The sequence below is a fragment of the Lepisosteus platostomus genome, unplaced genomic scaffold (assembly GCF_059453375.1).
Source record: "Lepisosteus platostomus isolate fLepPlt1 unplaced genomic scaffold, fLepPlt1.hap1 Scaffold_30_H1, whole genome shotgun sequence".
NCBI classification, from domain to species: domain Eukaryota; kingdom Metazoa; phylum Chordata; class Actinopteri; order Semionotiformes; family Lepisosteidae; genus Lepisosteus; species Lepisosteus platostomus.
In genome coordinates, this window is record NW_028291658.1 from 1366389 (window position 1) to 1383461 (window position 17073).

Below are 17073 nucleotides of genomic sequence, written 5' to 3' on the forward strand. Positions count from 1 at the left end.
CCGCCTGTCTGATTGGCGCTCTTTCCTTTGGGAGGCGGGAAGTGTCCGGCCGCAAATATGAAGCGTTACAGCAACGACATGCCATGAGACGATTGATAAAAACAAGCTTGTTACGTCTCAACAGAAACGCTCTTTAGCTCTTTCAGCGTTATGCAGAGAACAGCGTCTGTCGAGATCACTTTTGAGTCAGCGCGAAACGCCGTGTGCTGTCAGTTTGATTTCATATTGCTCGTAGCGGCACCCGGCTTTTGTCTGTCAAACGTTAGGTTGCGCTTCTTCATGCTGCATCGTCGGCATGAGTGGAGCTTTTTAAACGTCTGTACTTACTGCGCCCCATAAGAAATGGTTTGTCCCCGTTCAAAAGAGATTGTGCGATGTCCTGCAGCGTTCGCAAAGCAAACCTTTGACAGTTTGAAAAGAGGAATTTATTCTGCTTCCTGTGCGTGCAGTAGTTACAAAGTTGAACGTCTTTACACGATCTGCTGCAGTTTTCAGTGGGCGGGCTTTGTCAGATGGCTTGGAAAAACGCACTGTGTTTCGGCTCGGGAAACATCATGAGCAGTGTTCTGCATGTTTTCTGTTTATAGCTGTCTTTTAACGCATACAGAATTCATTCGAAATCATTGATTTCTCCAATTAACAAGGGTCCCTTTTTGAACCTGCGAGAAGCATTCTTTCAATGTAACAGATTTACTCCGAGGAAAGGCAGCATGACATTGAGAGTAGCTCAAGCTTTCAGCGCCCGTATCGGACTGCGTGTATGCAGACACCGCTCAGAATCCCCTGTAAGATTCTCCCTCAGTTCCGTTGTGCAGTGCTTTACCTCTTTCAAAAGGCTTCACTTTCCTAGTCACATTCCAAGACTCATCGAACCCGGGCTGTTTCCTCCAGCGGTATAGTATTGCAGTGAGACAGCACGATGCCTGCAAGACTATGTCACGCTAAACGCCACAGATTGTGTTTGTCCCTTCGTGTCAGTCGTCCTGCAGCCACGGGAAGTGGGACACAAACATGCTGCAATGCTTTCAGGACGTTAGGATTTGTTTGTGCAACATCCGAGAAGAGTACTTGTGGCTTGAATGTGAACTGTACGTGCCCGCCCCCTTTCCTCTGTAGTGTATGAGTTCCTCCCGGCATGCCCTTCGTCATTGTTCTGTCATCTTGTATTTAAAGGGTTGTATTTCTGCTGCTGAAAATAAGCAACGGTTTTCTCACAACGCCCTTTGTTCCCGACGGAGCCCTTGTCTGTCATGAAATTCTTCAAAACCTCAAGCTAGAAGAAGAAGACGACAAATATGAAGCGTTACAGCAACGACATGCCATGAGACGATTGATAACGATTTCCATAGGATCCCCGCGGTTGCCTGGCAACCGTCAGCTTTGCGCATTGGCAGTATCGTAGCCTGTGAGGTTTAGCCGAGGCGCGATTATTGCTAGTTGAAAACTTTTCCCAATCCCCGCTTCCGCCGGTTTGCAATACAATCGGTGAAAGCAATTTTTGACAGTCTCGTCAGAGCGTGACATAGTCTTGCAGGCATCGTGCTGTCTAACTGCAATACTATACCGCTGGAGGAAACAGCCCGGGTTCAATGAGCCTTGGAATCTGACTAGGAAAGTGAAGCCTTTTGAAAGAGGTAATGTCGACGCTTTTTTAACAGAGCACCAAAAAAGCGTCTTTTTTGAAGGCCTGGGTATTGAGCATTGATGGTTCAGTGGTAGAATTCTCGCTTCCCACGTGGGAGGCTCTGGTTCGATTCCCAGCCAAAACAGTGGCTTTTGCAGCGAGCGGCTCCATCACTTGCATCCCCTTGCAACTCGCAACTGAAAACCCACTGAAGCTAAGCAGGTGTGAGCCAGGTCAGTACCCGGATGAGGGTGAGCTACAGGGAAAAACAAAGTTTCCAGCTGGAAGCGGTGTTAATGGTGCCGGCGGGGGGGCGCTCACCCTGAGGTCTGTGCGGGTCCCAATGCCCCAGCATAGTGACGGAGACGCTGTGTTGTAAAAGGGCGCTGTCTCTTGGATGAGATGTAAAACCGAGGTCACAGCGCTCTGTGGTCATTAAAAATGACCACCAAAACCTTTGACAAATGCTCTTGGTAATTGATGGTCTTCAATAATGCTTCTCCTTTAGGTACATTTTAAATCAGCTGAAAAATGCTGTGAAATGGGGGGTCACTTCACGCCAGTGTAGGATTTGGGTTACAAGAACCATGAAACTGCACGAGAAAGCCCGTACACTGAATTACACGGCTTTCTATTCAAAGGAGGGCAAAAGAAATTCCCTGAGTTCGATTTTTTGCAGCACAGAGAGGATTGCTGTCGTGAGGCTGGTTAGCTCAGTTGGTTAGAGCGTGGTGCTAATAACGCCAAGGTTGTGGGTTCGATCTCCGTACAGGCCAGGTCCCTTTCTCCTCTCTTACAAAAGCTGTTAGGTTCCTTTCCGTGGTGAGATGGGTTGTCATGCAACCCTACCACATAGTGCTGACAGACAATTAAATGACAAAAATGAAGAGAGTTAAAGCAGCTGGAAAGGTTTTCTTACAACTTTTGAGCTGACACAGTTTTGGAAAATGTTTTTTTCACGCTGCACTGTACCACATAGGCAGCCAAGAGTCTCCAAAACAAAACAGAATTGACAGTCATATAATGTCCATTAACCCCGGTTTCAAACACAGCATCATGTCTGCCATCATAAGAATATGAGTCCAATATTTTAGAATATAGTCAGAATGTCTTCTAACCTTACCTGTGGTGTCTTTAATCCCTATTGCTCAATGCATAGTGTACGTACTGCATACATGTGTCTTGAGAATGAGGAATGGGCCCCTGAGAGAAATTATACATTCTGGATGAGGTCAAAGGTGCTGGAACACTGTATTTAGGATGTGTTTGCAGTGATTGTGTCTCCTGCTTCAACGCAGTGATATATAGATGTGCTCCTGTAATTTATTGGTACATGCCCAGGGCAGTAAGTAGTCTGAGGATTTATTTCCAGACGGCATAGAGCAGTGAAGCAGTGAAGTAGTGCAACACACTGGATCATTATATTATTAGAATCTATTCTACTTAAATTATTACATTATACACAACTTGAGTTCATTTTAAAAATTAAAAGGTAATGAAAGGAATGCATATTCATGAGGAAGATAATACCGATATGCATGTGATAATCTTCCTTTTATCATGTAAATCATGTTCATCATTACATGATGGGAGCTAAAACAGAAGTTGAGAGAGAGCAAGGACGCCTACAGGAGGAAGGTATAGGACAAGCTGCAAAGAAAAAGCTACAACCCACGACAGCTACTCACCCACCCATCCCACACAGCTATCACTCTCCAACACCTCCGCCATTAACACCTCCAGCACTGAAAGTGCTATGTGCACCATCCACCAGGCCAGGCTGACCAGGCCAGTGCAATACACTGGATCTTTATATTATTAGAATCTATTCTACTTAAATTATTACATTATACACAATTTGAGTTCATTTTAAAAAGTAAAAGGTAATGAAAGGAATGCATTTTCATAAGAAAGATAATACCGATATGCATGTGATAATCTTCCTTATATTATGTAGTGCGTCATTTGGACACTTTGTGGGCTTGAAATACAAAGAAAATCATGTTCTATGGTACAAGATAAATACAAAACGTAAGCTTTTATTTTAATTAGATTTGTTTATAAAGCATAAGCAATCATTTATTACATTAATATATGTGAAAATAACATTTTAGCATCATATTATACATACAGGTCTCTAGCTTCAACACAGTGCTATATATATATATGCTCAGTGATTTATTGGTACATGCCCAGGGCAACAATCAGAATGAGGATTGATTTCCAGACGGGCTACAGGTAGTGTTGTGAAATACTTCAACACACTGGATCGCAGATTTAGACCCCCTGCACTCTTACTCCTTAAAAACCAAAGAAATGAAGATATGTAGCAATCACATTGTAACAGGGGTGACAGTGACTTAATGCTTATACTAGTGGACTTCTGGTACCTTTAAGGTACGGTGTTCCCTGAAGGGCTCTCAAACCCCGCATTTCAGATGCCTAGCTGATGTGTTACACCTCAGAATCACTTTTAAACCTTACCTCTGGTATCTTTAATCCCTATTGCTCAACGCGAAAACCTTACCTGTGGTGTCTTTAATCCCTATTGCTCAATGCATGGTGAAAGTATTGCATAAATGTGTCGGAAAATGAGCAATGGGCACCTGAGAGACTCATTTGCCTGTTTCACAAATGATCATATTTGACTAGAGATTCTGTTTGGGATTCAGTTGTGCATTCTGACAGCAATCCCTTTCAAAAAAGGATACATTCTGGATGAGGTCAAAGGTGCAGGAACACTGTATTTAGGATGTGTTTGCAGTTATTCTGTGTCTCTAGCTTCAACACAGTTATATATATATATATGCTCACTGATTTTATGGTACATGCCCAGGGCAATAATCATTATGAGGATTTATTTCCAGATGTGCTAGGGGTAGTGTTGTGAAATACTTCAACACACTGGATCGCAGGTTTAAACTCCCTGCACTCTTACTCCTTAAAAACCAACAAATGCAGATATGTAGCAATCATATTGTAGCAGAGTGCATCGTTTCCGGCATAGTATGGCAGGGTGTTTTCCGAGTTATTGCACGGATTGGGCACGCCCGCAAGCCAAGAGCCGCAAGCGATGAGCCCGGAGCTGAACGGGCCCCACTGGCTCGTTTGTAAGGCCAGGTGCATTGCCAACCACGACCGGCAGGGCAGAGGCCTTGAAAGCAGCCTGGGCTCCTGCAGCTGTGCAGCCACGCACTCTGGTTTCTCTTCATTTCGTACAAATCTTTCGCCTTTTGCTAAAGATTTCCGTAGAGAGGAGCATGAATGAGTTCCGTGCAATTTTTGTGCTTCCCTGCCTTCGGGTGGTTGCAGCTGGGCTGGTCAAAGAGAGAAAACAAAACCGCTCACAATCGCTCTTGTTATGGCGATTGTGGTTGTCTGCTCTGCGAGTCCTCGGTCTCTGCCCGTCTGATTGCCGCTCTCTTCTTTGGGGGGCGGGAAGTGTCCGGCCGCAGGGGATCTTGGGACCTCGCTTTGCAAAGCGGCTTCCCAGAGTGCGTCGTTTCCGGCACAGTGTGGCCGGGTGTTTTCCGAGTTATCGCACGGATTGGGCACGCCCGCAAGCCGAGAGCCGCAGGCGATGAGCCCGGAGCTGAACGGACCCCACTGGCTCGTTTGTAAGGCCAGGTGCATTGCCAACCACGACCGGCAGGGCAGAGGCCTTGAAGGTGGCCTGGGCTCCTGAAGCTGTGCAGCCACGCACTCTGGTTTCTATTCATTTCATACAAATCTTTTGCCTTTTACTAAAGATTTCTGTGGAGAGGAGCATGAATGAGTTCCATGCAATTTTTCTGCTTCCCTGCTTTCGGGTGGGGCGCAGCTGGGCTGGTCAAAGAGAGAAAACAAAACCGCTCACAATCGCTCTTGTTATGGCGATTGTGGTTGTCTGCTCTGCGAGTCCTTGGTCTCCGCCTGTCTGATTGGCGCTCTTTTCTTTGGGGGGCGGGAAGTGTCTGCCCCCACTGCCCCTTTCAAGTTTGCTAAAGACCACGTGGATGTTCCAGAGCAAGTCCTGGAACAATGTTCTGTGGACAGACGTGACAAAAGCTGAACTTGTTGGTAAATGTGCACAGCGTTATGTTTGGAGATAACAAAACACTGCATACCAACTCCAAAACCTCACCCCACCTGGGAAGCATGGCGGAGGCTGTACGGCTTGCAATCATCTAGGATCACCCAGGATCTCCTGTTTATTAGGCATAATAAACAGGGCCACTGAACTCCACACTGGCCACTGAACCACAGCTGTGGCTTGCTGGCTTGACATCTCCCAAGAAAAATGTTGAAATCGCATGTGGAACAGGAAAATGACCCTCGAGTACGAGGGAAAAAAAAGAAAAAGATCATCTGGAGCGTGCCAACCCATGTCCGGAGCGTGCCAACCCATGTCCGGACAGCCCAGTTTCCTCGACGAGGTGGCCGAGTGGTTAAGGCGATGGACTGCTAATCCATTGTGCTCTGCACGCGTGGGTTCGAATCCCATCCTCGTCGCTCCGGTACTAGAGCCGTACATTTTCTAGCGGTGGCTGAACATGGTATAGTAGGCTAACGTTGGCTCTGGGTTGAGACCGCGTTTTCACTTATTTGCAACGCAAACGGAGAAAGCGATTTTTGACAGTCTCTCAGAATCACAGTTTGTCATTCCTCTAGACGTTTATACAGTAGAAGCCTGCTTCGTGGCTTAAATCCAAGCTAAGGAAACGGGTTAGAGGTCTGATGCAGAACTGCAAATTCAATGAACGGGAACACTACAGTACATTGCACTGTATGTGTGAGGAAAGCTGCCCCCTTCTGTCCCTTGTCGACCGAACAGAGGACTGTAAAGGATACCGCCAAGGATGCTGGTTGAAATCCAGCTCCAAAGAAGCCCCTTTGGGTGTTATGTCATCAAAAAGTAAGAACAGCGAATCTCCCTTTGATCAAAAGCGCAACAGAACTGTTTTCCGTGGAGCGGGTTTCAGACCCGTAGACCTGTTTTATTTGTAAGGCAGGGCGCATTCCCAAGCGCGAATCTCCTGTTTTAGAAATGCTTTAATGGGCGTGAAGTGAAAATAAGAAATGGGCTCCAGATGCACATGGAAGCAATCAAGTGTTTCATCCGAGCTGTTTCAAAGACTGCTCAAGAGCTTTCCTTTCACAGAGGCGCAACGATTAATGATGGGGGTGCACCCTTCAATGCGCCTTAGGACTCTAGGGAGTGATTGAGACGATTCGTAGCGTGTGCTCATTTCCCTCTATTCCCCGTGTTGCAGTGGTAGGATGACGTAAATTACTGCTTCGACACGTAATGGCATTATAATCAAGTGCAGGAGCTGAGGGCTTTAGTTTTGTTTCGTTTTCCATGGCGTTCGTAAGCGCGCAAATCAAAGGCAATTCCTGCGTCTAACAGGAATGATTGAGACGATTCGTAGCGTGTGCTCATTTCCCTCTATTCCCCGTGTTGCAGTGGTAGGATGACGTAAATTCCTGCTTCGACACGTAACGGCATTATAATCAAGTGCAGGAGCTGAGGGCTTTTGTTTTGTTTCGTTTTCCATGGCGTTTGTAAGCACGCAAATCAAAGGCAATTCCTGCGTCTAACAGGAATGTAAATGCTTTTGAAAGTGCAGTGTGGTGCAGCTTGTAAAATCCTTATCCACATTTGTGGTTTGTTGCTGTTTGTTCTGTCTGCCAAAGCTGCATTTTGACATCCGGACGGGGAGACTTTATCATTTGAACGTGAAGCCAGCCTTAAACCCTCTGAGGCGTGTCTATCTGCCGGCACGTATTTTGTCAAAGGTATTTATTTTTTTTAACGGAGAGCGACTTTGAAAAGGTTTCCGCAGCCACGTCGCACTCCGTGTTAGATTAAAGGAGGAATGCAGCGATGGCGAACTCGCTGTAGTCGTGGCCGAGTGGTTAAGGCGATGGACTCGAAATCCATTGGGGACTCCCCGCGCAGGTTCGAATTCTGCCGACTACGGCGTCTGCCGCACGTCTCCTTGTGCCTGCGCGGCAAAGGCGAAGTGCTGTTTCTCCTTTCCTGGTACGATAAAAACGCTAAATCGCTTGGCCCCGCTGCCATGGAAATGAGTTCTTCAGATAACCACACATCTTGCGTTCGCACCTCTGGTGTTCTACTTATGCCTTTGAAAACCTAATGAATAAAACTGAAAGAACCGACACAATATGTAGGTGCTCGTAAAGCACGCATTAAAGAACTGTTAACAGCAAGGGTTTCAGTGGGTTAACTGAGGAGAAGGCGTGATCGCTAATTGTTGACTTTTTATTTGGTGTTAGAAACACTCTTACTGTGCATGACGTGCAACAAATGTAGCCACAGAAATTGCATCACGCTTTCATGTATGCTATTGCAGACACCAACGTTGCCTAGATAGAAAACCGAAATAGCCGTGGGTTCGCTTGCTGGTCTGAAGGATCTCTCTTCGAATCTCTATCATTTGTCAATTGAAGTAAAAGGTGCTGCAATCTGATACGTTCAGAATCAAACCCGCAGCTGTTGTTCGACTTTATTTCTTGACTAATTACAACCTTTTACTGTCAAGTTTATTGGTACAACTTGAGCTCTCAGCACCGTACTGAGCCCAGGTGTTTTTCTAAAGCTGTCAGGTGCAGTTCATTTACATGAAGGAAATCTCTTACTGGGTACGATTACAATGCAGTAAGTAGCACAGGCTACTTAGGGAGTAGGCTGATGTGTTTAAAAACAACCAGCGCCAGGCAGGAGTCAAACCTCCAAACTCCTAATCCATAGTCAGACACATTATCCATTGCACCACTGGCCCTGGTGTGACACTGCAGGACTGTAACCCAGTGAGCTTAGCACTGCAACTAGTAAAATATTACCCCCGGTCCATTCTTTTCCAAAAGTGAGAAACACCTGTTTTCTACATTTTGTCTGTTTTAAAACCATATCTCTTTAAACCAAACCAAGAGTTTGTCTTTTGCACTGATATTCTGATTCATTTCGATTTCAAAGAAAAAAAAAAACATTACCTTCCAAAGCATCATAAAATTGTCCCTTCCTCCAGACTCTACTTCTCTCTTGTAGTAGTACAGCAGACCTTTCCAGGTGAGCAGATCACAGAGTCCGAAATGAGCTTCCTCCATCAAGCAAAGTACCTGAACATGACTCTGTCATCATAAAAGCGCCCCTGTAATAAAGAAATTCAATCCGAAATCAAGAGGGCAGTTGCCTACTGAAATACAAGAAGTCATAAATTTTAACCTAGCAACACATTAAAGGCTGCATCTATACAAGTACGATTCTAGAAATGCTCACCAGATTACGTTTTAAGAAAGAACTGCGCCTCAGGTTCCGCCGAGATCTTAACTCGGATGGCAGGATTCAGAGTCTGGAGTGTGGAATGATGGCGCACGGAGGGTCCACATACTGTGGATCCCTCAGTGATCTTCCGCGTGTTCAAACCGCCAGCGTGTGACTCCCCTATCCCCCTGACCTCATTGCTCTGCTCTCGCCTCTGTGCAGCTGAGCCCGACTCATGGTAAAGTGGAAAAAAATATGCCCTCAACGTGAGATTTACTCTGGAGTGAGGATAGTTGTTACCTTCTTATCGTTGAAACGGATGTATGTGATGTGGCGACTAGGTTCTTCTCCATTAGCAGGCTTAAGGTTAAAAAAAAAAACATTGCTGACTTCTTTTTTTTTTGCCAGCCGCGAGCGCTGATTAGCGAGGTTTGTATTTCATGTTTTGCAAGTTGCATCCATTTTAAGAAAAACAAGTCGTTCAAGACAGGAAATGAATACTTGCATTTAATTAAGTCTAGACGTATGCGGTTGTCCATAATGACCAGTTCTGTTCGAGAACACAGAACAAAAAAAGGCACCGCTGGGATTCGGACCCAGGATTTTCTGTTTACTAGACAGGCGCTTTAACCAACTAAGCCACGGCGCCCCGGGAGTGCTGTCCTTTTGCAGCCACTTGGACACACCACTCAGACACATCTGCATTCGGTGTGTGCTCCGCCTGCTCGCTGAGCAAGTTGCCACCTTTACATACAATAGCAACATCGACACCAAGAGAAAGGATGACAAATGGCTTTTATCTGGAACTTTTCATGTCCAAGGAGCTCAATGTGCTTTCTGTGTACAACAGGGCCACTGAACTCCACACTGGCCACTGAACCACAGCAGTGGCTTGCTGGCTTGACATCTCCCAAGGAAAATGTTGAAATCGCATGTGGAACAGGAAAATGACCCTCGAGTATGAGGGAAAAAAAAGAAAAAGATCAACTGGAGTGCGCCAACCCATGTCAGGACAGCCCAGTTTCCTAGACGAGGTGGCCGAGTGGTTACTGTATGCTGAGTCTAAAGACAGTTTCACCCGTTTTCTGATTGCTCGGTTCTGTACCAGTGCAGACATGTCAAACAGTGAATGGCTGTACCTCTATTGTATCCGTGCTCAATGAATGAAATCGGTAACAAATGAATATATGTCTAGTTATACGAAAAACGAGTGGTTTATCGACTCATCTTCATTTGCAGATTTAGAGGCAGCTTCGATATTCGTTTTACAGACGGGTTTTTTTTTTTGAATATGGGTCACACACATGCCACAGCAACAAAACATCTCTAGAGATGAGGCTATAGATCACCTTTCCATCCTGCAGGTTTTCCTCCCAAAGCCTACGGCACCAACGGCGACCCCTGCTGGCCGGGAGAGCAAAAGCTTACAGCACCTGGTATTCCCAGGCAGTCTCCCATCCAAGTACTAACCAGGCCCGACGCTACTTAGCTTCCAAGATCAGACGAGATCGGGCGTGTTCAGGGTGGTGTGGCCGTAAGCGAAAGCCCAGCCCCTGACTCGCTACTTGAAGCTGTGTGTGGCGGGGGTTCCGTGCCCCCCGAGTGGGACTGAAGGATCGTTCGTGTGCAACTCTTTGGAAAGGAGCTGCTTTCCAAATCGCATTGCGTGCCTGGATGTTGGCGAATGCGCTCCCTTGTGTTGGCTCGTCCCGCACTGGAGGAGGACAAACAATCTGCACGGAGGAGCACCAGGCAAGTCTTCACCAGACAAAAACCTCCAGTGCACAGCACTCTGGAAACATTTCGGGGCTTTCGCGTGTTTATTTCAGCACGTAAAGCGCACCGGTCCAACACGACGGCCGGGCGCGCGGCGCCTCCGCCCTCTTGTGGCCTTGCGGCGTCAGAGCAAGAGGCTCCTTCTCGCTGCCCTTCCGCTGTGTTGCAGGGCCCCGAGAGGGAACCCGGAGCGCGCACTTTGTGGGGGGCGGGGGACCGCGTTCGCGCTCTGCCCCCGGTCTCTTGCGCGAGTACTAAATCTCACGGACAGGGGGGCCTCGTCATTGATTGTTACAGGTGAGACGGGGATTAGGAGGAGACCCCGACTGATGGGTAAAGGGGAGCACTAACACCAGAGGGACACCCCCGGCATCTCTTTTTGAGAGACGCCCTGGGGTTTCCTAATGGCCAAGGAGGGTCGGGACCTCGGTTTGACGCCTCCCCCGAAGGACGGCGCCTGTTTGTGCAGCAGAGTGTCGCCATCAGGAGGCTGGGGCGTAAGAGAGCCACACAGCCCGCAGGGTGAGCGCTCCCTACTGGTCCCAGTCACACCTCTTGCAGGAGCAGCAGCAACCGGAGCTTTTCCGGGGTGGAATCTCCCATCCGGGTGCCGGCCAGGCTCACACCTGCTGGGCTGCCCCGGGGGTGAGCCCAGTCGAGAGTCGCAGGGCCAGATCTAGTCACCGGGGAGAAACGATACAAGTGAAGGATTGCTCGGCTCTCGGCACTTGAAAAGACCGACAAATGTCTCGTTCCCGCCGGAGCTGAATGTACCCGCATGTGTGGTGTCGTCTTCTTCCCCCGCCCCGCTGTGTTTGCTGTATTGTCTCTGAAGCCGGCCCCCCCGAGACGAGACGGGCTGTTCCTGTGCCCCAATTAACACTTTACAGGTGCCATTCCCCGGCATTGTGGCCATTGTCGGTGCTCACACGCGATAAGATAAGGCGGAGGAGAGCGGGGCATGCCCAGCGGCAGACATTCAAGGAGGGGGCAGTGCGAGGTGAGGTGAGGTGCGACACGCCGGAGCCCCGACGCAGCTAATGCGGAGCACTTGTTGGACTGGCATCGAAAGGACGTGTGCGCACGGAGCGAGCCTTCCCTGCGGCGGAGCGCGGGAACTTTCTCCCCCCCTCCCGCTGCAGGAGTTGTGTGCACTGCAGCGGTGCCGAGAGAAAAGCACAGAAGGCAGCAGGCTCTGGAGAGCAGGTTAGAGACGGAGCCTTGTGGGCAGGCGAGCAGGCCCGTTTTTTGGAAATTGCTGAAAAGGTTTGTTCGGTGTGTGGCAGGCGCACGTCGCGAGCTTGCGTGGCGATCTGCCGGTCTGGAGTTATGCAAATGAGGCCGAATTGCATCCCGGGACATGCTGCGAATGCGCAACGGCGACTGCAGATGTGTAGGAAACGGCGCGCTCGTTTTCTCGTTTTGCCCACACTTTTGAGTGTTAGTGTGGCGTGTGAGTGTGTGAAAGAGTGGGCCCAGCAGGAGGCGGTGGCGTGCGGGGCGAGGAGGTGGCCTAGGCTGCGCGACTTGTGCTGTGGGTGCGGGCCGCTTGCAGGGGCCTGTTTAACTCATACTTACCTGGCAGGGGAGATACCTTGATCAAGAAGGAGGTTCACCCAGGGCAGGGGAGATACCTTGATCAGCCTGTAGGTGGAGTAGTTGGATTGTTTTTCTTTTGTTGGAAGCAGTGTTCGATTTGCGGTTTTTGAAATGGCAACCTTTGGATCCCGTAAGAATGCTGTACGTTTTGAGCTCTTGGATGACCTCTTCATGGATCGTATGCAGTTCAGCAGAAAAGTGTTACAGAAGGAACTTGGCTTTGAACCTCGGCACTTGGATTTCATCTTCGCTCTCCCAGGTCAGAAAGCATTTGAGGTTGTATTTGCTACCTATCCTCTGTTTGAACAATGCGTGGATGTGTTTGAGGCAAAAAGAGGCAAAGTTCCTGCACTTGAGAAGATCAACTTGCAGCCTCTGACACAGAGAGAGAGGAAAACGGTGCATGTTGTTATGTTCTCGGAACTGGCAAAGACGGAGGACATTCACACCTGGCTTAACCAGTACTGCACCGTCCACCATGGAACTGAGGTTAGAGATGTTGATGGTATAAAAACAGGAGCAAGGAAATTCGAGGTTCGCTTGCTACCGGACAGCGTAAATGGAGGCTTAAGGCACCTGCCCTCTACAATCCGGCTGGGCGCCTGCAATGGCTATGTGTTTTATGTGGGACAACCAAAGGTGTGTCGGCGCTGTGGTGCTGTGGGACACCTGGCATCGTCCTGCACTGTGAAATGCTGCAAGACCTGTGGCAAACAGGGACATTTAGCCTCTGACTGTTCAATGCTGCCAAAGTGCAATTTATGTGGCTCGGAAGGACACGTTTTTAAGAACTGCCCTCACGCCTACGCCAATAAACTCAAAATGAGAAAGGATGAGGCAGTGCTTGTTTCAGCCAAACCGGCCCGAAAATCCAAAGCAAACAACAAGTCAAACAAAGAACCCTTGTTGGACAAAGACTCTCAGCCTCCAGCCAGGATCAGTCCTGCTGTGGCTCCGGGGCTGGTGGAAGAGAAATCCACTACGCCCCCACAACCGCAGACTGCACCAGACAAGCACGAGGGTTTGAAAACCCCCGAGAACAGCGAGGACCCCTCCCCCACTCCTGCTCCTCAGAACGAGGGCCAGTGTGGGGCCCCCCGGTGGAGCGGGTCCAGCGAGGATACCCAGGATTCAGCGGAGCTGCTTTTCTCAGACTCTGCAAGTGCTACAGATGCCCTCCTCTCCTCCATCCAGTCCATCACGGAGGATCTGCAGCAGCTGGTGGGTGAGGGGGAAGAGGAGACTGGTGCATCGGCTGCACCCCTTTCCCCTCAGTGCTCCCAGGAGCTGGACTTGAGGAAAAGAAAAAATGACTCTGTTTTCTCCCCGAGCGAGGAGGAAGGAGAGCATGGCGATGGGGACAGCTGGAACCTCTCCACCCCTCCCTCTACCCCCTTCCTTGAAATGGACTCTGTGAACGCTTTTACTGCTGCCACCCTGATGAAGGCTCATTCAGAGGATGGCTGGCAGGAAATTGGTAAGAAGAAAAAGAAAAAGAAAAAGGTAACAGGTGAGACCGAAGAGAAATGTGTTTTGTAAAGACTGGTTCCACTTTCTTATGTAATATGGCTCTTAACATAATTTCTCTTAACACAAGAGGTATCAATGACAGAGTTAAATGCCAGTCTGTCTTTGATTACCTCCAGCAGAGAGAGGGAGATGTGTTGATGTTGCAGGAGTGTGCTTTAGCCTATCAAGAGAGGTATAAAAGTTTTGAAGATAGGTGGGATAAAGGGCCTTCTGTTTGGTCAGGGGACAATAACAACAGAGCCTCTGGCGTGGCCATTCTTTTCAAAGGATGGGCATTCAAATTGAAAAGTATTCAGAGGGTCATAGATGGCAGGTTGCTGTGTGTGGATGTGGAATGGGGGACCGTTAACCTGCGGCTAATCAATGTGTATTGCCCTACTGACGTAGGAGGAAGGGTGGAGCTACTCAAGGCACTCTCCCCCCTATTGTTATGCAGCACAGACGTGATAGTGGGAGGGGATTTTAATTGTATCTTAGAGCACACAGACAGGCAGTCTAGCTCGCCGATAAAATTGGATTCCAGCTCACTGGCCCTGCAAAACTTAGTTCAAGACTTTAAACTCTCAGACACATATAGATGTATATATCCCACAACAGCAGGATATACATGGTCAGGGAGGAATAGCAGCTCCAGAATTGACTATTGCTTTGTCTCAGAGAGAGTGAAAGTTGTTGGGGTCACTCTTCAGCCTGTCTTCTTCTCAGATCATCAGGCTTTAGGGTGTAGAGTGGAACTCCAGGGCGGGACTGTCTTTGGCCCAGGCCTCTGGAAACTCAACACAAAGCTGCTAGAGAACGAGGGGGTAGTATCCCGCTACAAGGAGAAACTATCACAGTGGCTGTCCTTGCAGTGTCTGTACGGGTCAGTAGGAGAGTGGTGGGAGGAGGTGAAGGTGAGGACAAAGGCCTTTTTCATGGCTGAGGGAAGGAAGGCTGCTGCCAGACGGAGAGGAGTGCTAGCCAGGAAACAGAGGCAGCTGCAGCGTCTCTACACGATGCTGCACAGTGGCTTCGATGTGCTCGAGGATATCGCCCTTTTAAAAAAGGACATCCGGAGCATAGCCGAAGAAAGTAGTCGAGGAGTGCTGTTAAGAAGCAGAGTGCAGTTCTTGGAAGAAAATGAGAAGTGTACTCGCTTCTTTTTCAGGAAAGTGGTAGGCTCCAAGACTGTCATGGAAAGTGTAGTTGATGAGGAGGGACGAGAGAGAACAGAGCCGAGTGCTATCCTCTCCTGCACCGAGGCCTTCTACTCAAGACTGTACAGCTCTACAGAGGTAAAGGATGAAGATATTCATTTTTTTACCTCAAAGCTAGAAAACATTTTGAGTGAAGAAGATAGGGAAGTACTTGAGAGGGATTTGACAGTAGAAGAGCTGAGACAGGCTATGGAGAGCTTACAGAAGGGGAAAACTCCGGGTGCTGACGGGCTCCCTAAAGAATTTTATTGCACCTTTTGGGATCTGCTTCAGGATCCGCTACTGCTCCTATTCGAGGAAAGCTACAAGACAGAATTGCTGCCTGACTCCTTAAGAGAAGGCACTATCTCTCTCTTGTTTAAGAAAGGAGCAAAAAATGACATAAAGAACTGGAGACCCCTCAGCCTGTTAGGCGTGGACACTAAGATCCTGTCCAAAGCCCTTTTCCTGCGCCTACAAAATGTAGTGGCCTCACTGGTAGGGAAAGAACAGACTTGTGGGATAGCAGGATGCCTGATGAGCGACAACCTGGCCTTGTTGAGGGATGTCTGTCTGTACTCTGAGGATCGCTCCCTCCCTCTGTGCATTTTAGGTGTAGACCTAGAAAAGGCCTTTGACCGCCTAAACCGGCAGTACTTAACATCGGTACTTGAGCACATGAAGTTTGGCCCCATCATGAGAAAGTGGATTAACCTGCTGTACACAGGTAGCAACAGCAGAGTCATGGTTAATGGCAATAGATCACGCACCTTTGAAGTCTGTTCAGGGGTGAGGCAGGGCTGCCCATTATCCCCCTTGTTATTCGTTTTGGCTATGGAGCCCTTAGCCTGTGCCTTGCGCCAGGATCAGGCCATTAATGGGATACCAGTGCCTGGAAGTGGGGGAGGAGAGGTAAAGACATCTCTATACATGGATGACGTCACCCTGCTCCTCTCTGACAATGCCTCAATTAGCAGAGCTCTGCAGTGCTGTGATCGGTTCTCTTTGGCTTCCTCCGCAAAAATTAACACATCTAAGAGTGAGATTTTTTATCAGAACTGGAGGGAGCCAAAAGAAGGACATGATCTCAGGCTGCAAGAGAAGAGAATTAAGGTCCTGGGGGTGTATTTTGGAGAAGAGATGGGAACAGTAAATTGGCAGAACAAATTGCCAATCTTAAACAAAAAACTGATGCAATGGAAGGACCGAGACCTCACCATGACAGGGAAGGTGCTGGTCATCAAAGCCGAGCTCTTGCCTGTCTTGAATTTTCTGGCTTCTACCTTCCCAATCCCACACCGTGTTGCGGCGGTGCTGAGGAGATTGATGTTTCAATTTCTATGGGGTGGGAAGCAGGAAAGACTCAGAAGGGAAATAATGTACAGGCCGCTACCCTCAGGGGGGAAGTCTGTCCCAGATATTGCTACGAAGCTGCTGTGCATTTTCCTGGCCTCTGTGCTGAGAGGCTTTGCAACAGCACCTGCAGCGCGTACCTGGACTTATTTTTCCAGGCTCTGGGTAGGTAGGGAGGTGTTCAGAGTGTGGGGTGTCAGACCCAAGCTGGACGTCCCACTCTCTGACACATGCCCTGCAATTTATGGGACAGTTAAAAGTTTTCTAAGATCTCACCCAATTGGCCATATTCCCCTCCGAGATGTCAGCGTCCAAAAACTGGAAGATTTCGTAGCACCCCAGAACAATAGGCAGACCCCTGTGGGCATTTTAACATCAGCCCAAACAAGGAAGGTGTGGAAACACACATCCTCTAAATTTCTGTGCAACATTCACAGAGATTTAGCCTGGAGTGTCGTCCACCAGTGCTTACCGGTACGAACTTTCTTGTACCGTAGGGGCCTCACCCCCAGCCCTCGCTGCGTTAGGGTGGGCTGCGGCGAGGAGGAGACTGTGACCCATCTCCTGTGGTCCTGCTTTTTTGCTAAGGCCTTCTGGGCCCAGTTTGAAGATTGGTTGCAGGCTCTCTCGCCCCAATTTACCCTGACCGCTGCTTTCGTTAGATACGGCATCTCTCCTGTCAAGCTTCCTCCTGACGTGTTTGACAGGATCTGGGCCGTGGTGAACAGTGGGAAAGACGCCCTGTGGAG

General features: G+C 48.7%; 5 non-coding genes and 1 pseudogene across 5 annotated transcripts; 5 read left to right on the forward strand and 1 right to left on the reverse strand.

Annotated features, from left to right (window-relative positions):
- Positions 1 to 1376: 1376 nt before the first annotated feature.
- LOC148635142 (U4 spliceosomal RNA) lies at positions 1377 to 1517 on the forward strand. The gene has a single exon (XR_015933432.1). It is a non-coding gene; the product is annotated as a U4 spliceosomal RNA (small nuclear RNA).
- A 3299-nt stretch (positions 1518 to 4816) lies between these two features.
- On the forward strand, positions 4817 to 4931 carry LOC148635143 (U5 spliceosomal RNA). The gene has a single exon (XR_015933383.1). It is a non-coding gene; the product is annotated as a U5 spliceosomal RNA (small nuclear RNA).
- Positions 4932 to 5323: 392 nt separating this feature from the next.
- Positions 5324 to 5437, forward strand: LOC148635144 (U5 spliceosomal RNA). Its single transcript, XR_015933377.1, has one exon. It is a non-coding gene; the product is annotated as a U5 spliceosomal RNA (small nuclear RNA).
- Positions 5438 to 6033: 596 nt separating this feature from the next.
- On the forward strand, positions 6034 to 6115 carry trnas-gcu (transfer RNA serine (anticodon GCU)). Its single transcript has one exon. It is a non-coding gene; the product is annotated as a tRNA-Ser (tRNA).
- A 1389-nt stretch (positions 6116 to 7504) lies between these two features.
- trnas-cga (transfer RNA serine (anticodon CGA)) lies at positions 7505 to 7586 on the forward strand. The gene has a single exon. It is a non-coding gene; the product is annotated as a tRNA-Ser (tRNA).
- A 2726-nt stretch (positions 7587 to 10312) lies between these two features.
- On the reverse strand, positions 10313 to 10431 carry LOC148635147 (5S ribosomal RNA; annotated as a pseudogene).
- Positions 10432 to 17073: the final 6642 nt, after the last annotated feature.